Genomic DNA, 19,832 nt, shown 5'->3' on the forward strand with positions numbered 1-19,832 from the left:
CGGGGTTCCGAGCGCAAGGCAGCCGGCGGCACTCGGCGCACCTGTCAGCGCGGCTCCCCCTGACCTTTCCAAGTCGGGCAGAGCCGGGACGACCTGCGGCGGGGGGGAGGACGGGACGGGACGGGAGAAGAGGCCGAGTGAGGGAGAAACGTCGAGGGGCAGCGGGGAGGGAGCTCTGCTTCGGCCCCTGCGCCGCCACCCACCACCCGCATCCCTCGGCCGGGAGCAGCCGGTGCCCGCTGCGGGGTGGACGGAAAGCTCTCCCGGAGAGGCAGGTAGGGGAGGAGAGCCCTGGCTTCGTGGAGATCCTCCCCGCTGCCGTGCTGCCCCGCTCGGAGCCCCGGCTGCGTCTCCTCGGCTGGCGGTCCCTTTCGCGGCTCCTCTGACCCCCATCTCGCACCGCTATTTCCTCCCGGGTCGTTCGCAAAAAATCCGCCTTTCTTCTTGTAATCTCCGAGTAACTACCGAAAATCATCCCGAGAACGAGCACGACGGGAGCCCGACGAATAAAGAAATTTTCAACCCGCTGCTAAGAATATTAACCGTTCAGACTTTTTTTTTTTTTTTTTCCTTATTATAATTCTATCCCCATAAGAGAAATCACAGCAACATACCAGGCTGCCAGGGCAAACAATTTTCTGTGCGATTTGAGCCGGAGCTTGGACTCAGGGCGGCCACAGCGGCCACGGCCGCTCCCACACACGGCCCGGGCCCGCTCCGTGCGGCTCTGTGCTGCTCTCACCCCTCTGCGGGCAGCGCCGATCCACGGAGCAGCCCCGGAGGGATCGCCCCCTTCTTCGAGGTTCCCATCGGGCTCAATCGGGGAGGGAATAAATAGAGAGGAATTATTTTTTAGGGACTTTTTTTTTTTTTTTTTTTTTTATTTGCGTGGGAAGGAGGTCAGGAGAGGCGTCGAAAAGCCCCGTCCAAGAATGTCCCGACAAGGGAGAGGAGCAGCTCCAGGACGCAAAGGGCGTTTGGAAATAACGTGCTCGACTTCTCCTCTCGGCTCCTCTCGGGACACTCTGCTGCCCAGCTGCCGCCCCCTTCCCCATCCCGTCCCAAGACGGGTTCTTAGCGAGGCTCTCTGCCGCTCCTGGAGCCTTCTGACCAAAGCTACGACCTTCACTTTTCTGTTACTCGTTTGCTTGCTTATTTTTTTAAGCCTTCCAGGAACGCTGCTTTTCCGTTTTTTTGTTTTGTTTTATTTTTGAGCTCCCACAAAAAAAAAAATAAATCCAATCAGTGCTGATAGTGTCAGTACTGTGCTGAATGGGGGGATGTGGATCCGCAAGGCTCTCAGATCCTCTCCACAGGATGCTTCAGGATTTCTCTTTCTTACGGAAAGCACCCAATAAATGTTGCTGGCAGTGAGGCAGGCAGTGAGACTGCCTGGATGTACATCGCATGGGGATGACAGTTACTGGAAAATCTCATGCCCTCGTTTTGAGGCAGGGAAAGTAAAGCTCAGGCAAGCAATCGCTCAAACCCACACAGAGCCACAGAGTTTGCTGTCTGCTGGGAAGGTCTCTCCAGAATCCTGCTGGTCTCTGCCAGCTCCATCCCATGAGCAAACAGCATCAACTGTTCTCGCAGGTGAGTTTTGGGTGTAAGAGCACTGAGACTCACAGGAACACAGAAGGCTGGGATTTCCCCAGGTCCAGAACTTCTCCTAGGGACTGAGAAAGCTGCAGCAGTTCAGTCGGATGGCTGGACACTGGTTTAAACTGCTGAGTCAGAAACCTTGGTTACACGCAGCTGACCTCTGAACTGCATAGCCAGAAATCTCACTCAGCCACAGGGAATGAGTGACTTCTGTACATCAGTAGCCACCATCAGCTCTTAGGGATCATCCACCCATGAAATCTCCCCATCATCTTAAGAGGGAACTAAAAAGGCCTGGGGAGGGAAAGCCTGAGTGACACCACCAGCGAACCCACCTCCAAAGCAGGAACAATGACTTGCTATGAACTGTTGCGTTCTGGTGGCTTACAGACCAGAAGGATGGGAAAAAAAAAGAAGCACAACCAACAGCAAAAATGATAATGTCTATGAAACAAAACCAGTGCCTCCACAGCCACTGCATCCCAGGAACTGTGGCTGCACCGATGCTTGGATGGACAGCCAGAACTTCCCATCAGCAGTGACAGTCCACTCAGCTGAGCCCCAGGGCCACCTGTGTCCTCCCTGCTGCTCAGATTTATAGAGTGTAACATTTTAATAAAAAACACACACACCTCTCCACTTTGGTGCATTAAGAGATTTCTAGCAAAACACAGTAATGTTGCTATAAATTTCCCTCCCAGCACCCTCACAAGTAATAACTCAAGCCCCAGGATTTTGTATTTAATGTTTATTTTGATGGCTGCATTCCAGAAAGAAAAGGGAAAAAGAGGCAAAATCTACTCAACCACTCTCCCCATTGCTATTAGCCTGATGTTTTCAATAAAATTTAGTGCAAACTGGGAAACAAACACTTGGAAAAAGAAAGGAGGAAAACAAGCACACTTGGGCAAGATTCTCCTAGACATCTGCCAAGGCCTAGGCTCCAGTCCTGGCTTAAATAGCAGATGTCCTGCAGTGGGTTCTCATTATGTCCTTCTTCCTTGGCACATTTGAACAGCACCCCAGGGAGCTGTACTTGTGTCAAGCAAAGTTCCACACTGGGACTGAGAATTCTGGGGGCTTGAGGTTGAGACAGCAGTCTGGAAGTTACAGATTGAATCTTGGCCACATAACACAAGGCCAGAACACTAGGGGTAGAGCCAGTTATGTCTGAGGTAAATGGCAGAACTATCTGAACCTCTCAGAGCACCTGCTTATCTGTGAAGCCACCAGTCCTTCACTTTCACCAGCTCAAAGTCCACGCATTCCGCTGAGAAAGGAAGAAACCCCATGGATAGGTGGTGGAACATCCAGATGTGACAGAACGTTTCCCAGCCAGAGTGCATACTGCAAGAGATGACTCTTGACTCTGCTGAGAGCAGCTTAAACCCTCATACAGTGGTGAATATTTACCCAGATGTGATTTAAACTTCTGATTGCTTACCCAGAAGTAGCAACCCTTGAATTTGACTTGATTCAGATGTAGTTAAAAAAATGTGCTGAGGGCAGCAACACTACATAGCCAGGTTGCTAACTAATGAGAGATGTGTCCCATCTGTACATTGAGCACTTGCCTGCGAAGGGCACTGGGGCTGATCTTGGAGACCTTCACATTCAGAGCATGTGAAGCTCATCTGTTTGTGACACACCAGGAGGAGCAAATGGGCTTAAAGAGTAACCAGATTTAAATACAGCAGAAAAGTCTGAGATTGCCCTTTCTGCAAGGCACATCTCAACTTTCATCCCTTGTGCTGAAAGTATGGTTGCACTTCAGCTTTTTCGTATGTTGCTACCAGAGCAGGATTGCCCAGATTCTGTCCTCTCCCCTTAGACACCAGGCAGGTCCAAAGATTCTCCATTCTGTTCTTGTGATATTACGCTGAATTTTCAGGGCCAGCACACCCTCTTTTAGCCTAAACAGCACCGGTCTCCAAAGGTTCACTGGCTCATCTGTGTTCTCTTATACTACATAACTACATAAACACGATCTACATATTTTCCCACTTTTCAGTAGGAAAATCAGAAAGATTCTGTGCCCTGGGCCAAGAACGCTGGGTTACTGCCATCCAATTCTGCTATGGTAGCAGAGGGATGATTCAGTCCCTTCCGGAGTGCAGGCCAATCTCACTCTTAAATTCACATGCAACTCTGGTCTAAAATCAACAAGGTGTATGGAGAAAACCACTCTGTAGATTCAACCTCTTCTATGCTGTTTGGCTTAGGACATGAGGTGCATGGGGCAAGTCGTACCTCATAAACCAGACACTACGGTCATGACTTCCAGAAGTAAAGGGATCTGTTAATATATTAATTCATTAATTCACATTAATTCTTGTATTTCAGTGTAAAAGACAAATGGTGTCCAAGCACCTTACTAGGAATGAGGGCTGCTGCTCCTAAGAAGGATTTGGTGCAGTTTGTGACTCTCTGAAATTTCCATGCCGTGGAAGTTGGAATGGACTTCTGCATTGACTGCAATGTGGAATGAACTTCTTGGAACTGAATTCTGTCTTGATAACAAGCAGCCAAAAGAAAAAAAAAAGAAAAAAGACAACCAGATCACAGTGGGCCAAAAATATGTTACACATGTTTGTGGTATCTTCCAGTGAGCCACTGTTCATTTCAGTAGCATGAAACAAATATCAAGGCTTGACACCAGGCACAGTGATAGAAAAGCTCTTATCTCCTTGCCAATTATGTCAAAACTGTATTTGCAGCCACAGAAGGATTAGAAAATGCACCAGGACTTTTCCTTCAAGTTGTGCTTGCCCTATTGATTTCAGTGCAGGTGAGTGGTTTCAATGATGGTAACACCAGTTTTACACCTAAACAAGGTCCTTCCCTTTCTTTCCTCTCTTCAACAGAAACATAGTTGGGCAGACTACAGGCCTGAAGGGCAAGGCTGTTCATTATTACAGCACAACAGCGTTAATGGAACATGTATCTGCAGTCAGCAGGAGTGATCCTTTGAGTGAACAGCTTTTGGAACTTTTGGACTCATTTTAAGAAACACATCAGTCTGGGGTCACGTGGGTCTGAAATGTGAGCCTGTTGTATTTGGAGTGGTTAAGTTCCATCTTTTTACCTGTTACATATTTCCCATCCTCCTTCCCTGCAGAATTCCCTACAGCAGGCTCAGCACACTGAATACCCAGGCTGTTTTTTAACTTGTACAAATCAACACGGCCCCAAATACATCATGGTGATTTATGCAAGGCATTTGACTCCACACCTTTTCTTTCAATTCAGAAGAGGGGAAATCCAACGATGTTTTAAAAGGACAGTGCTGTTCAGAAGGAGGGCTGCATGGGCTTAGGTTGGTTATATTCCAACACTGAGAATCAGCAAGACTCTCAGCAGGCCTGGACAAGAAGTGAGTGCTCAGGGATATGTCCACCTGAGTCCTTTTTTTATACAGCACACAGCGCTGCAAAATACTGGAAGAGGCATAGTAGTTCCTCTTCAAGGCCTCAAGCAGGATGGAGGAAATATATTCTTTAAGAACCTTAAATTGACCCAGTGGACTGACAGCCAGTTCCAAGAAACTCAGCATTTTATTCTATATTACTATTATTTTTTTTACTAGGTTAATATTCTTTTTATAAGGAGAATGGGAATAACAGTTCACTCTGGATGACTGGTATGATTTATTTCAACTCTCAGCTCTCTTCTAGCTTATATTTGAGGCAGCTCTTGGGTGATATTTCCACGAGGGCAATGAAGTAGTGTGATGCCATTTAAACAAAACAGAAAACTGAGATATGATTTTTTTATATATATATTTCTTGAGGGATAAGAAGAGATTTGTTTTAAAAACCTTCAGTCACCTTAAATCCATAAATATATTTTACCTTGGGACAAGCAGTGAGGATGAGATCACTGAGCTGCACAGATGAACAGAGACCTCACAGATATCACAGAAACCAGGGTTTGCTTCCTTGCAGAGTTGAGGATAAAGTGAAATTCTAGCCCTTGCCTGACGTCTATCTCCTCTCCACACAATCAGCCCTATTGGGTTACTAGGGGCGTGAGGCTGGTAGGCTGAGACAGTGCCCAAAAATCCTATTGCCAGAAGCAGTGGGGACAATTTGTTGGTGTCCGCTTGGATTTCTAACCCTGACATCCTCTGCACATCTACACAGCAGCTGTCAGCCTGCCAAGCACTGCTTGTTTTGCTAGCAGGAGCTGCCTGAGCTCACTAAGTGAATCCTTTTAGGCTATCCTTTTTTGAGATCCCTAGCTAATGACAGTAGCAAAGAAAAAAGGGTGATTTTGATTGGAACTGCAAGATTGCGTCCCTACACTCTGTTGCAGATATGGGGAACTACTGTCACTAAATTTATCTGGAAATTAAATTAGCCCACTGGAAGAAAGTATCTCCAGCAAAGCTAAACACAGAACCATTGCTATCCGGATCCACCTCTTTGTGTCCTGCCCTGGTTGTTGGCCCCTTATGGAACAATCCAATGTCTTTGTAGTCATTCATACAGCTCTGGTTAGGAAGTAAAACACTACACTGGTTTTCTACAACAGAGGCTGCTCATGGTATTAAATTAGTGATGTCTAAAGAAGTATCTGAGCTCAAAGTTGGAAGAACATGCCAACTGTCTTGACAAATGTTCAAAAAACTCATTTCTTTAGCCCATCTTTCCAGTGTAAGTACAAATGCACATAAGTGCAACTACTATAGGCACATTAAGTTTGTTTTTCAACCTGCTAAAAAGATATATACATATATATATCATTTTTGTCCAGGAAACATACTCCCAGGTCTGTGAGGAAAGTTGAGTTTTGGGAATTGCGTCCTTCACTTAGTTCATGTGAAACTGCAGTATTTCAAACATTTGGGTGGGTGTGTTTCCAATGAGAAATATTCTCTCTGGCCTCCCAAGCCCACATCATGTTGGCTCACACAGTATAGACAGTGACTTGTCCTAATTTTTGTATGCATGGGCCTAGTCTGGCCTGCACTAAAGTCAATAAAAGTTTTGCTGTTCAGCTCATTGGCAGCAGGATTAGACTTTCTGTTTATATTACTTTTTTTATCTGTGATTTAGTTTTTCTGCCAAGGTCCATAATCATTGATGTCAAGTGGTGATAGGAAAGGCAGGAGGAGAGAGAGACTCGATCTTTTTGTGCTTGAAATACTCCATAGCAAAAGTTTAAGCACGTTACTAGTTGTGTACAAAATGTCCAGTTCTTTATATGAATGCCCACCTTCCCAGATTAGAATAACTCAGTTAAGTCACTCTGTACTCCACCCTAACACAAGAGCTCTCAAAGGTATTTGTACATCTTGAGCACTTCGGGGATTATTCGAATGCCTGAAGAGCCAAGAGCACGAATATGCCCATTACTTGTTCTTAGAAAACTGGATAAAGTGTAGTCTGCAGCCAAAGTTAACTTTCTTTCCTCTCTGTCTGTCTGTCTCCCTCTCAGCCTGTCCTCATACGGGCTATAAGCCAATCTTCCCCATTCTCCAGAAGCAGCAGGAATAGCGACTAGTAGCATAAACACACTGATATTAAAATCTGAGCTCATTCAACCATAATTGACCATAAGGAAAATCAAGTGAAAACAAAAAGCTTAGTTACACAGCTAAGAAACAAACGGTGCCTCTCCCTAACACATAATGGTACCTTTCTCGCTGATCACAGATCCTCAGGAGATTCGGGTTTCAGGCAGGGTTAAAAGCTTTGTGCCTTGTTTAGTCAACGCGTGTGAACCCACTGGCTATTTTTGACTGGGAGCATTTCCTTGGCACACAGAGCATCTGCAAAAGGCGGCTACACCGTCCCCTCTGTGTTGGCACGTGAGCATCCTTTGTGCTGTGCTGGAGGAGCAGCTCAGCAATGGCATGTGGTGAGCAGCATGAGTGAAGACCACCACGGCCATAGGCTGCAGAAGTCCCTGTGAGGACACTGCGGCTTGGCAGGGGCAGCTGATGTCCCCTTGTGCTGCACTGCATGAGGGTGGCCTCAATCCCCTTTCATCCTTGAATGAGAAAATAGCTTGGCTGATGCTGGGCTGGAGCACTGATACATCTAACCTCCCAGACTGCTGACAGACAGATGCTTTTCCAGAAAAAAAAAAAAAAAATCTAAGGGCAAACCCAATTTTCTCTAACAAAGTAATAGACTTTCAGGCACAGGAATTTCTTGTGGGTTTGGATCATTACTGCTAAATGTTATGGTGAAAGTATCCTTGCTATGTCCCTTCTTCAGCACATACAGTCACTCAGAGCTGCTCCAAATTGCCCGGGCAAGGCTCTCAGTTACAGAGGTAAATCTAGGATAAATCCACAAGACTCCAAGAATAAACAATACCAAGTCTGGGTCTGAAAGAAGACTCAGGGAGCTATAGGCTGTGTAGTCTGATATTGGTCATGGATTAAACATTGCAGAGGCTATGGCAAATTGCATCGTCAGAAGTCTTGCCTGTGCATGGCTTCAGAGGATCTAGCCCTGTAAGATAAACGCTTGTCTTTTTCAAACACCACTACAGGCCTGCTTGACAAAGTCAACTTACATTCAAACTGGCAACTAGAATTCCTTGATGATATCTGTTTTAACACTTCTAGATTGAAAGCTTGTATAATATGGGATTAAAACAGAATTCCTTAGAAATGAATTTATTCATGGATTTTAATGCATAGGCGACACTAGTAGAGCATTGCGTATTTCTGGGGACAGATGTTGCACAACCCTCAGTAAGACCACTGCCCGCACATCACACCCAGCTCATCTGTCTGGCTGTGGAAGTGCTGGCAAGGTGGGATCAGCAAGGAAATCTTAAGAGTGGGCAGCTGTGCAGAGAATGATTCCGTTGGAGACTAAGGCTGGGGATCACCAGCTGCAGATACTTGCAAACAGAAAAGTCTAGGCACACGGGGTTTCTCCATCCTGCAAGCAAAAATGCATCCTAAGCTGCAAAGGCTGGAAACTGGAGCTAAACAGATACACCCTTGGAGCGAGGTATCCTTCTGTAGCCTCTGACAGCAGCGCTGCCTGTCAGGGGAAGAAGGGTGTCGTGGAGTTTGAAGACTCTCGGGCACGCTTGGTGGCGTTCTGCAGGACGTGCTCCAGCCCAGCTTCTGGGGAAGCCCTATTGCCCGTGTAATACAGGAAGCCAAGTGGCCGCAGCCGTCCCTGCTGGTCTCAGAGCCTGTGAGTAAAGAAGCGGAGGCACTTTGCTTTTGCAGTGGCATATGGTGATACGAAAGCTCCTCGGTCATTTAAGTGTTTTGGGGTCTTTATTTTATAGGCAGGGATAATGTCTAAATACACATTATTTTTTTTAACACCGCCACCCCCTCTTGTGCTTTGTAGAGTCCCAGGCTACAGTTGCAGAGCTGTGGTCAGGATAAAAGCCGACAGACCAGCCATAAATCAGCCAGAACCGAGTTCCTTAACCTTTCATATTAACCTCTTGCATTGACTTGAGTTAGGTGCTACGCTCTGCTGCTATAAATCATCCTGCAGTGAATTTATGAGCTTCAGCACAATAAAGGAGTTTTTCTTTATTCCCCCTCCTCTCACCCCTTTCTCTTAGTGCATTTTAGAAATTACGCAGGAAAGGCCTAATGACTGGGATCTGTGAATATTGCTAACTCTCCTTCCCTTCCACAGAGATCTGGCAAGAAAATGTGGGGGATGGAAGTCAGGGGAGAGGCTCTGAATTTCACTCGCTGGTGACACGATCGGGAAAACCTGTTCTGAAAGCTCTGAGGAACCATTAGCCAATCCTGTGGTGGAAAAGGGCTGCTCGGCTGTGCAGAACTCGGCTGCAGGCACTGTAGTCTGGCCAGGCAGGTTGGCATCACAGCCCCAATCCCCACAGCAGCACGTGGGCACTCTCAGAGTTGCCTCCATGCCATCTGACACAGCCAAGACAAAATGGCGACTCCGCTTAAACACAACTGCAGAGCTCCAAAAAGCCTCTCTCCCCCCTACCCCCAGGGGAAGTGGTATCACTCAGCCATTTGTATTTATTAGTGCAGCTGGTGCTCCTGAAAATGGGGGCCAGGGAGCAGCCGGGCTGTCCCCTCAGCCAGCAGCACGGGGTGATGGCAGGGTGACAGCAGGGTAACTGTGGTGTTGAGATCCCCGGGCTCTGTTCCCCCGCCCAGCAGCAGTGCAGCTGTTCCCAGCTTAACCCCCTCAGCAAGGCAGCCTTGGGGAGCAGGACAAATCCTCTGCAGCACAAATTAAAAAGAGCAGGGTTTGGGGGTGAGGATCTGCATATTTTTGTGTGTGTGCATGCTTTTTTTTTTTTTTAATGACTTGCGAAAAGAACTTCAGAGGCTACAGCTGAAAGTCTTTTCATGCTTTCTTTCTCCCACCCTTGCCCCATCTTTCCTGCCCATGAACTTGCTGCTGTCTATCACAGATTTTGGGGCAGTGCTCATGGCATGCATCCTCTTACTCCTCAGACAGACATGCAGCATGGCCACAGACAGTCCCAGCCCTTTCCCTACATGGGACTCCACAAGCTTCAATGGGCTCCATTTGGGACTGGGAGTGTGGAGAAATGTACTCACTCCCCACATACAGATGTGGGTTATGTTCTCCTCTAAGTGGTGAGGAGCACCTTGCACCTCCAAAGCTGGAGTGGCCTGAGGTGTCCTGCATTTCTTGCTATCCACCTGGCTCCCTTTTCTTCTTGTTATTCCCAAACTGAATGTTCCTCCTCTCAGAGAAGATCCACGAGGACAGGACTGTAGCATTGGAGCAATATCCCAGAACCGTCCCCAGCACCCACGGCTTGGCAGGGTCACAGACACTTGGGGGTTTCATCTTGGCGCAGAAGAGCAGCCAGCCCTGAGGACTCCAGACCTGCAGGGACATCCCTGTCCCCTCCCTGATGAGGCAGAAAATGGCTGTCCTCTTCTAGGGAGAGTGGGCTGCAGGGAAAAGGCTGGGCTGTGCCTGCCAGACAATGAGAAAGGATATTTCCAGCTATGGGATTGTTTACCTCATAGGAAAGTTAATTGACTCCTTTTGATCTTTCAGTGAAAGGCACAAAGGAAATTTTTTAGAGCAGGAGCAAACTCAAGCCTGCAAGTAACTCTTGCAACTCTAGATATTCATTAAAACAATCCTGCATGATTCTTAATTCAAAGAAAACAGTAATTTTTCCCCCTTTGCTTATTATTAAGAGCCCACTATGCCCCTAGGCCAAAGTACTCTCTCCACAAACAATCTTCCTGCTGGCTGCCAGCTTGGTGCAGTTTATAACTTATCTTTAGAATACATATATGTGTGTGTGTGTGTGCGTGTGTGTGTGTGTGTGTGTGTTTGTGTGTATGCACCAAAAGCTGTGTTTACAGAGCTCTGTTTACAGAGATATTGTTTCTGAAAATCACCAAACAGGCCATTCAAAATTATTAGAAATCTCAGTCTACAGAAAAATCAGGATAAGTTTAGAGAACGGCACTGTTTTTAAAACATGAGTTTTCTGAGTGTGATGAAATTATAACAGTATTTAATTCCAAGTTCGATGCTGTTAAGCTGAAGACGTGACAAGAAAATATTTCTTTTTTTTTTGAGGTTGATTCAATTAGCAGAGTTATATTGGAAAGCAAGTAGCACAATCTATTTATACACAGATACATTTCTGCATAATAATAGACAATAAAAATAAATTAAAGAGAATCACAGGGCACAAATAGCTGATTCTTTTCCTTAAGGCTCGTCCAGCAATTTCTTGGGGGCAGCAGACGGCAGATCTGTGCTGCGGGTATTACTTTTTCTTTCAAACAAAAGGATTCCCTTCTCCTTAACGTGAAATCTCAGTCAATTTTTATGGAGAGAGACGAGGACCAAAAACTACTCGGCAGCAGCCCTGCCACAGACCTGCATTTAAACCTAAGTTGTGGAGCAGCAAAATGGATTTAGTGAAAACAGGGCTTGTGAAAAACAACAGCACGGCACAGGAAAACAAATCAGATCCGATCTCGTGCTCGAAACACTGAAAAAAGAAGGATTTAAAACAGATAAAAAATCGAAGGGACAGACAGAGAGTCAGTGTGCCGAGCTCACAAGCCCCAGTTGTGAACCAGCACAGCTCCAAGGCAGGGAGTTAATGGGGAAGGTCCCGCAGCGGTCTTGTCCTCATTGTAAAACTGAGCTGTACCTGGTGCCCAGGGAGCTTTCTCTGCGAGTATATACATGGGGCAGAGCAGCACGCTTTTGTTTGTCCATATACACAATTGCACACAAACAGAAGCTGCTGTTAGAGGGCACTCAGAAAACAAAAAATAAATGAATGTGCAGTGAAAAGATCAGTCGGTGATTATCAGAGCAGAATAAAACAGAGCCATTCTGCAGTGAGAATGAGCTCTGCATGTAATTACAACATCATGGTCCAGACATTTAATTTTAATTTTAAAAGGCTACGTAACTATTGGCCAAAATGTGGCAAGTAAGCACAGCACTAATATGTAACACATTAAACAGTGTTTTATAGTTTTCTTGTTATGTTTTTCAGTGGTAATTTCTGAATCAACAAATGGGACGTATCAGCCACTCAAAAAGAAAAGAAGATATTTCCCTCCCTTGCTTCAGCACGCATCTGTAAGAAAGACGGCGCTGCCAAAATCAAAGTGTTAAATCATTAAGACAGTAAGAACAGAACTAAGTTTGATGGCTTGTGTAGCAGCAACAGATTCGTTAGAAAACATCCCAGAAAATGTTACAATTCTTATTAAAAAAAAACTTATATGTACTTGGCATTTCCAGTTGCCTTACATTATTACTGCCTTATTCCAACCATGCACATTTCTCTTTTTCAGTCAGTATGAAAATCTCGCAAACGATTTTGTTATGTAAAATAAAGACAATGAGATATTTTTGACTGGCAAAATGGAAAGGTATTGTTCTTTTTTTTTTTTTTTTTTAGGCAAAGAAATCATAATAAGAATGCATAAATACTGTCTAATAAGAAACAAAGCCCACTTGACTGTTCTATTTAAAGTGAAAGGCAAATAAAACCCATTGGAGCTCTCTGGCTTTATCCCTTTCAAAATACTATTCTAAACAGCATAATTTTTCACAATTTCCCCACCAGAGACAAGTCTGCAGAATTATCGGAAAACAACATTTCTTAGGGGATGTAGGAAGAAGCAACCAAAGTAAAAATTTCTGCAGGTTGGTGACTGAAATGAGGTAATTGTAACAAGGGTGGGGAGCAGAAAAGGAATGAGAGAGTGCTGAAAAGTGCAATCAGGCAGCAGACACGAGTGCCTTGCTTCCAAACCCAGCTCGGTGCTAAAGCAAAGACGTTACTCAGCAAAGAAAGAAAAGTTTGGACCCTACCTTTGTCAGCTGGAAAGTAATGGGGAAAGCGTTCCAAAAATGGGTATGACCTGCGCTGCCTATATGGTACGCCTTACCTTAAAATCTATGCATTTCCAACCAAAACAGCTTGGAGCAATTCACATAAAACAGACCCAAATGTTGCCCATTCCATGTAAAAGATCAGGTTTCTGTCTCAGCTCAGCCTGTGATATCAGGCTGTTTTTTTTTTTTTTTTTTTTTTAAATATGTATTCTTATGTTTCCAATCCTCCAGCACACTTTTTTCATCTCGGCAAAGTTCTCTTTTTTCGGCAAGGGTGTGCGGGAAGGATTTCGAACTTGTCAGGGCTCTCTCTTTTCAGTACAATTAAGCTTTCACTTGATCATTTTGAAGGCCAGAATGATTTGCTGTGGTCACTGGCTCTTTATTATTAATATCGTTGCAGATACATAAAGTTTACTGCAAGCTGTAAATATGTCAGGTTTTGCCGTGGGGTTTACTAATAAAGAACTCTTAGAGGAGGATTATTGATGGGGAAGATAATCTTTTCAATAAGGGTTCCTGCCTTTTTGTTCCCAGGCAAACATGGGGCACTCCGCGCCAGGGAAGCGCCGACACTCCGCTCTCTTTGCTGCAGGCAGTGGTGTGGGGAACATCGGGCACAGAATTCTGCCCCTGCCCCGTGCCTTTCAGCACGATTTTAAATGCCCTATTAGTTTTATTAATACCCTCGGTGCTATAGTTTTGTTTTTTTTTTTTTTTTTTTTTTTTTTTAACTGTTTGCAACCATAAGGAATTGATTGATCGTCAAGTGACACTTCCAAGTTATTTCTGTAGGTGTCACCTTGGGTTAGAACAGCAGTACTCAATGGAGTGAATACTTTCATTTCTTTCAAATTCTAGCCACGCAATTTGGCTAATTAGTTCTTTTTTAAAACAACAGAAAAGAGGCAAATATATTTGAAACTTCTCTTCTGCCAGCATTTTTCTTTCTTCTTCTGAAAAATCCTGTTATTGAAAATGCATATATTTATTTGAGTCACAATAAACGTCTGATCAGTCATTCTTAATTCACTCAGTATTCACTGTAATAACAATAAACTGTTTGGTGCTCATCTGGTGTTAATGTGGCTGTCGTACAGTTGCCCAGAAAAATTCGATGTGCATTCACTATTAATTAAATGCATCACTACTAAAGGAGTGGAAAGGAGAAGAGAGGAGAGGATGCATGGAGCCCACAGTATTGGGAAGGAGAGGAAATTATTAGTGAAGTAAGGCTTCAACAGTTGCATCAAATCCAAAGCAAAAATTTTTCTGAAATCCAAATAAAACATAGGCAACACAAGCACCTCTATATTCTGAAAGCACATGTTTGAAGAAATTAGTTATAAATGTACAAAATTATGTCTTCTTTAGGAAAGCAAAAGTACTTGGCTCTCTGATGGATACACATAGCACCTGTGCTGGTGGGGGAACAGGGAAAAACACTGAGGATCTGCAGCAGGACAGAAAGAAATTGAGCAGCTCGGAGGACCTTGGGGCACCTGCATCCATGGCTCTTTTGCTCTCTCTGTCCTGGCAGCCTAGGCCTTCTCCATCATGGGCGTGGGGTTGTTGGTATGCTGACAGGGAGAGACTGCAGAGGCAGGAGATGCCCTGGGAACAGCACAGCTGAGCATGCCTGATGGAGAGTGGATAGGGGAATGGGAATGCAGAGCAGGAGGGAACTCTGCAGGCAAAAAAACCCCAAACCTCAGCTGTCATCAGGATAGAATAACGAGCGGCTGAGACCTAGCCTGGGCAAAGCCACCATGTTCAGGAAAGCCTGTAACCTCATGCCTGCTTTTAAGCTATGTGGGTATCAAATCAGCACTGTCCTGAGGAGCAGCAGCTTTAAGCACACACTTCAGAGTTCCCTGGCTTTGTGGCCTGGGACATAGAGGCCAGCCGGAGTGGCTACAAGCTGCGGGCAGGAGGTTTCTGCACAAGGTTGCAGCCTCAGCGGAACAGAGCTGTGCCTGCTTAGAACCAGCTCATAGTTTTGATGTATAATTACAAGCAATTCCCATCGAGGTCCAGGAAAGCTGAACAGGGGCCTTGTTTACTTTACCCTTCTTATTTTTTCCCCTGAAGGCAAGCAGCCAGGGTTGGGTTTCAGCCTGGTGGCTGCTTCGGCCAATGACGCAAAGGAACAAGGAGTCGTTTGCTCCATTCTGCTGAGCCTGTGATAGTCTCTGGGTACTACAACTTACTCGTAATGTTAATGAAGTCCCCTAACATAAACACTGCTTTTCTAACACACTCCTTGGGGACATGGAAAAATCCCTTGGCTTCAGTTCAGGAAAAGGCAGGGTCGAACAGAAACACACAGTGGGTATAAACCATCAGAGAGAAAAAGAACCTGCTTATTGCCAGCTGGGCTAGGTGGTTATTTAAACACAATCTTTGTCTTGCCTTCTCTCCTTCTTGCTGCCCAGCACCAAGCCTTGCAGACGGCAACGCATTAAACTGATGCAGGAGCTTGAGTTCTTTGCATTGCCCTGCTGCTGCCCTGGCCTCGATTGCCAGAGCCATGCAGCACGAGGATGCCTACTGCTCTGACAGACAGAAACTGCCTGCTCTTGTCTGAGGCAGAAGGGCATGCGCTGTTCTTAGGAGGGTGAACCTGAACTGTTTCTTCAAATGAATTACACAGAAAAGGGAGTTCTGAAAGGACAAAGACAATGAATAAGTTGCTTTAGCTGAAAGATCTGGATTAAAATAAATAGATAAATAAATAAAAATTAACCTTTTTCTTTTTTGCACTGATGTGATTCAATCTAAAAGTGTAAAACTGTAATGTAGTTGAACAAAACGACAAGTTGAAGAATGAAAGAGGGAGAAAAATAAAAAGCTCCCAATCACTTTGATTTTAAGAAAGCTTTTCGAGCTGGAACGAAACAAGAAATGGGCACATTTTTTGTTGTTCTCTTAAAAGACAAAAGAGCTTAATACCAACTTAATGATCAATTTCAGCCTAGCCCAAATTTCAGTTTGGCATCTGAACTAAAAATCACATCTCTTGTTCAGCTCTAGTGCTGAGCTAAATGATCTGCTCAGACCTAGTCATACCCTGGATTCATCCCTCTAAACAAGACTCTCCCTGAGGTTTTTGTGCACCAGACTTATTTCTCATACTGATGAATATTAGTCATTCCCTGGCCCAACTATTGGCATCTGCCAAAGCAGAAAATAACTCTTCTTCTGCACATCAGCTGAATGCTGTGGTCCATTGGTGGATATGGGACATGGTGATGCAACTGGAGCACCCTGGCATAATTAAAAGCACCCACAACTCCCAGTAGAACAGAATGGTTCACCTGCAAAAATGGCATTATTATCCAGTCTCATACAAATCTCTGAATCCTATATAGAGACCTAGGATAAGCAGATACGTTAGAGCCCCTAAGGGTGGTCTTTCACTGCCTTGCTGATTACTCTGGCTGTAGGAACAGCTCAGGGTGAGGTAAGGTTTGTTGTCTGATGAATATGACAGAGGCTATCACCGTTCTGGGTCCTCAGGTCTGAAAAACATGAAGTCCTTGCCTAGATGCACCCCATCTCACCTGCTGATGGTGACATTGCTGAACCAGGAGCCTGGACAGAGGTAGGTAGGTGTCCTGAAATACGTGCCCCATGGAGACAAGGGAACAACTCTCCTTCCAGAGTCACCTACTTCTCTTCATTGCTCACATATGGAGTGCAGAACAGCTTGTCACACTTTGCTCCAGCAGGGCCACCCAGAGCAGGGTGTGCAGAACCACCTCTGGGGGTTTTTGAAGGTCAGGGAGGGAGACTTGTTACTTCTCTGGTAACACATACTACTGCTCTGTCATCTGCATAGTAAGGAAGTACTTCTGGAGTTCAGAAGGATATGGAAGATTATGCTGGGTGAGATGAGTTTCTGTTGGTGACCACTGACGTAGGAGGACATAAAGATATACCTGGGCTCATAAGAGAAAGGTAAAGTTTTAAATAGGAAAGTACAGCTCAACAAAGGCTCAGTTCATCTGCACAGATGGTACTGTGGTATGTATCCAGTGAGTTCAGGCATCATTTCCAACCTGAAAGAAACTGCCTCTTTTGAGGGCATCTCCAATGCAGCAGCGATAGAGCTCTGCTTTCTTCATGTCTGTGACAAGTTTCATGCCTCTTGGGAGGACAAGTTGTGAAATTTATCTTTTCACCAGAATCTGCGTGAAATTGGTGCATTTTCCCCTTGAGAAAGCCCCTGAAACTGATAGCCATCAACCAAAGTGGCCATGAAATTCTTGAGTTTGCTGAAGCACATCAGTCTTTGACTTCAGAGCCAGTGATCTGACAGCACACACAGTCATTTCTGTGTGGTTTGCAGCCTTCCACCAAAGAAAACAGACATGTTCTGATCAGCTTGAGTTGTGTGCTTCTAGTAGATTTGGCAAGAGAAATACAGATAACTTACTTTAGAAATAACAGGATCAGGCAGATAGCTATTGAAGAAAATCAGTGGAGATAGATACAGCATATCACTACAAAGTTCAATAGATCTACACAATCACCTTCCATTCGATTCCCTCTACAGAAGAAAGAGCTAGAAGAAAATACAAAAACTAAGAATATGGTAATCCAGAAGGAGGAGATAGAGATTAGAGAAAAGACCAAATAACAGTTCTTATGGCTTTCCCTCTTCTTCCAATAGGAAGAAATGCTCACATGCTGTACCCTACACCTTATGTTCCCCATTAACAACGGGCACCACATCACACTTGCTGGTACAATCATTATCTGTGTAAGAGATATCAGTTGTGAGCAGTTGGCAAGAGCATGGATCAAGACAGAGCATCTCTGCAAGGAAAGACTGCATAATAGAGGTAGGTTCTCTTAGGTTTCAAAAGCATCTCCTACACATGGTGCAGATCCAGAGCTATGCTGTCATCTGTAGCAGTGATGGGCCTGATCTGCTATTCTTTAGCAACTGAAAACTCAGAAACCAAACTGTTTCGAGAAATCTAGGCAGAAGGAGAGTGTCCAAGAGGAGGAGCACAAGGCATGAGAGCGCAGGCACAGAGTGACAAGAAGAGCAGTGTCAGCAAGGGCAGGAGAAAGAGCAGATGGGCACTGGGGAACATGGCCCAGGAGGATTGCAGAGCTGAGAGTGGGAAGAGCTGGAAAACAGCTGATAAATACATTTAAAAAGGTGAATGGGAACAGGAGAAAAGGTCAGAGGATGAAAGGTAGACCAGAAAGGGAGAAAGATTTAATTCAAATTCAGATACGTTTTTGATTTCTATGCCTCTCATTCATATGAACATTTCTTTTAAAAAAAAAAAGAAGAAAAAAAAGGAAAAAAGGAAAAAAAGTCTGTAGATATTCTTCCTGCACTCTTGCAAAGATTTGATCTTGAATTCCTACTGTGGTGAAAGCCCTCAAGCTGAAACTTGGTGCTTCTTGGAGGCAATGCTAAGAGGTTGGTGCCCCACCTGATGCTGTTTTTGTCTCTGTGCTCTGAGGTGCTGTTGCTTGTTTGCCTGCGTCCTGACTGTAGGAACCCTTGTGCTAGATCTAATGAGTCACTGTATGAACAAACTGGGTGGTGCCATGTGCCTACTGTTTCATAAGGAACTGGGAAAAAAATAATTTGCAGACCATTTTGGGGTTAAAATTTAAGAGATCTCTTTTCCTTGAAACAGTGGGTGACTTGAATTTGGCCCGCCTTGAAGCATGCTGGCATTAAGATACACTAATTAGCAATGAGAGACATCTGGATATTCTTATTGTAAGTATTCAGTCTTCTCTATGTAGATTACACTAGGCATTAGAATGGTAGGCTAGATCCCACTACAGCATCCATCAAATCATACTTACATGCAGTTATCACTTTATAGAAAGTTATAATAGGAATCATAATAATTTTAAGTAAGAGCTGATTAACATATTTACAGTATACTTGAATTTCAAGCTTTGTGCATTTCCAAGCAGAGGGCATTGCTTAACGTTGTTCTTTCACAGATTCTCTCCCTGTGAGCTGGAGAAGCCAACTCTTTACCCTTTGGTGGAAGAACACAGGTGTACTTTTAAAAAGTCTTGATTGACTAAAGAAAGCCACAGTCAGATTGGGGCAGAAGGGATCGCAAGCCAAACACGCTGGAATGTTTTGTTCTCAAAACACTGCATTGGTTTCTGTGGCCCTATTTTCTGATGTTCAGTGGTGGCTACAATGCATTCCTCAACGTGGGCAAGAAAACAGCACTTGAAAATCAATAACCTTGGATATTCCTCACCACTCTGACCTCAGACATCTCTTACCTAAGGAAGAACTTGTACCAGTTGGAGGCTGTGCATCCACGTTGGTCACCAGTCCAGCCCTAGATTGTCCAGCCCCCACCAGTGGCTAGACTAGCAGCTGCTAGTCTAACGTAGCCACTTCCTACACGTACCTAGGATAAAAAATGTTACACCACAATGTCAAGATATGCAGTGATGCATCAGAATGTACATAGACAAGTAGCCTTGAGCAGCAGAACATAAGCCAGCTGAGTATGAGTAAGGTAATGTTGAACCTCCCAAATTGGCAAAGAAAGGCGCTCTGCATCAGCAACCAAAACATATTCCCCTGACATGAGATGACCTTCCTATCTGTAGGTTTTTGGAGAAGATGCCAGGGAAAAAGGCAGAAGCTGCTTTTATTTGAGACAGCCTCCAGCTCTCGGGCCTCACTCCCATTGACATCTTTGCAGACCTCAGCCCAACGTCTTTGGGCAAACCTTTACCATCTGCTGAATTTTCAGCTGTTTTAGTTTCCTTGTGATGTGGGTGATCATTTTTCAGATAAGACTGATAGTGTAGGATGGGTATGTTATTACTGTGTCACCTTACCTCTGATCATTAAAAAAAAAAGCTTTTACAACTCCC

The sequence above is a fragment of the Tympanuchus pallidicinctus genome, unplaced genomic scaffold (assembly GCF_026119805.1).
Source record: "Tympanuchus pallidicinctus isolate F22 unplaced genomic scaffold, pur_lepc_1.0 scaffold3, whole genome shotgun sequence".
In the NCBI taxonomy this organism is placed as follows: domain Eukaryota; kingdom Metazoa; phylum Chordata; class Aves; order Galliformes; family Phasianidae; genus Tympanuchus; species Tympanuchus pallidicinctus.